Source organism: Cebus imitator, unplaced genomic scaffold, assembly GCF_001604975.1.
Source record: "Cebus imitator isolate Cc_AM_T3 unplaced genomic scaffold, Cebus_imitator-1.0 Scaffold243, whole genome shotgun sequence".
Taxonomy (NCBI): Eukaryota; Metazoa; Chordata; class Mammalia; order Primates; family Cebidae; genus Cebus; species Cebus imitator.
In genome coordinates, this window is record NW_016107558.1 from 990,808 (window position 1) to 993,201 (window position 2,394).

Sequence of the window (2,394 nt, forward strand, 5' to 3'; positions counted from 1 at the left end):
CACTGGAAGGCAAAGACATAGAGAAATTGGAACCCTTGTGCATTGCTGGTGGGAATGTAAAAGGGTGCAGCACTGTGAAAAACTGTTTAGCCATTAAACAGAGAATTACCATATGATCCAGCAATTCCACTTTTGGGTCTAATCCTTTTGCAGCCAAAAGGATTGAAAGCGGAGACTTAAACAGATATCTGTACACCCGTGTTCGTGGCAGTGTCATTCACAAGAGTCAAAAGAGGTGAAAAACAGCCAATTGTCAATCAGTGGATAAAAGGATAAAGAAAACATGGTATATACATACAATAGAATATTATTCAGACTTCAATAGGAAGGAAATCTGACACATGCTTCAACATGGATAAAGTTTGTAGATATTATGTTAATGAAATAAGCTAGTAATAAAAAGACAAATATATAATTCCACTTTTAGGAATAGAAAGTACCTAGAATAGTCAAATTCATAGACAGAAAGTAGAAGGGTGGTTGCCAGGGCCTGAGGGAGTAAGTGCTGAATGGATATAGAATTTCAGTTTGGAAAGATAAAAAAATTCTGAAAGCAGATGGTGGTGATGGTTTCACAACAATGTGAATGTACTTAATGCCATGAACTATACATTTTAAAATGGTTAAAATGGCTAATTTTATATGATGTATATTTTACCACAATTTAAAAATAAAGAATGCCACTCACTTGTGGAGAGGAGCTGACATTGAAAGCAAGTCTGTCCTGCCCTTGGTACCAAAATTGAAGGAGGCTGGGGGAAGAAGCATGGTAGGCAAGCATATAGTGTGGGCTGCTGGGCAAGGGCCTGCACCCTGCTCTTGGGGAATGGGCAGAAACCTTCACAGATCTAAGAGAAAAGAAACTTGGACCTTGTTTTCTAGATAAATCCCTGAGAAAAATATAAATAACTATGTGCTATGTCTTGGCCATTCAGGTCTTAAACAGACTCATGAAATCTCCAGGCCCAGACCCCAGTGAGTATAAGTACAGAGTAACTGCTGTGTGCCCAAGAGTGGTGGGGGAATAGCAGAGGCATTGGAATTGAAAGGTAGGCAAACGGAGCTAAAGGAGGCCTCATAGGAATTGAATTTGTGACCTCGGACATCCCAGGTTGATTACCAACTCAGTGTCCACTGAGTAGAGACAACCTACAGAACCACACGAGCCTCTTCAATGCCTTGGTTCCGTGTCAGCCACCCCAGAATTCATAGGTAACAGCATATGGAGAGGGAAAGTTCCTTAACTGACTGCATGAGGGCTTGAAATAGAATTTTAATTGTATCACACAGTTAAATTTCTTGCATACTGAATCTCCAGCCTGGTATAAGAAGCCATCATAGCTGGGCATGTTGGCTTGTAGTCCTAGTTACTCAGGGTGCTGAGGTAAGAGGCTCACTTGAACCAAGGAGGTCGAGGCTGCAGGGGGTTATGATTGTATCACGGCACTCCAGCCTGGGTAACAGAGCAAGACCCTGACTCTAAACAAAGAAAAATTAAAAATTAAAAAGAAGCCAACATTATAGTCATTTCAGCTGTAAGCTACCCAAATGCTTGGAGCCTTCATAATAACATTCCATGGTAATTTTTTCACATGTATGAGATCTTCCATCATAACTAACTACAATTAGCATATCTGGGTGATGTGTATGTGTTGGTTCCTTATTTTACCTGGAACAGAAGGAAGCAATTAGCTGCCGGATTTTTGTGAATTTGATGTTGGAAATGGCAGCACTGAATGTAAATAAAAGGATTTTGTTCAAATGAATCAGTAGATAAAAGGTGGAAGCTTGGGACACCACCCCCTTTGGCTCTTCCAGCCAAGCTCCCTTCAACAAGAGGAATGAAAATTGTAGTTCAATGCCTGCTGCTCACCTATCTTGTGTCTCATATCTTACTGCAACTTCTAGAATGAAGAGACCCTGCCACACCGAGCGGCAGAGTAATTAATTGCCTGAAACACAGGGGAGAAATTTAAGCTTCTTGTGAAGGTGTAACTCATAGCTTTCTTAGACGAAGAGAACAAATATCCACTGAAGGAACTTTCCCAGGAACAGGGAAATTTCCCTCCCATCTTCTTCTCTTTCCTATTAGGTAAATGCTTTTTATTCTGTCATTCTCAAAATGTTTTGGGGTGGGGGTGCATCAATACAGAACACACCCTATGGAGTGTAGGGATACTCTCCTCTTCCAAGGCAGTACAGCACATACCCAAGCAGTTTTCAATTGTAGGTGACTATTTTCTGTCTGGGAATGGAGGAAGGAAAGTGGAAAGTTAGTTGAATAAATATGATGAAGCTACTGGCGTGAGATATTTCAGCACATGGTCTTGTAAACCCAGTTCCCTTCCCTCCCCTCCCCTCCCCCCCTCCCCTCCCCTCCTCTCCCCTCCCCTC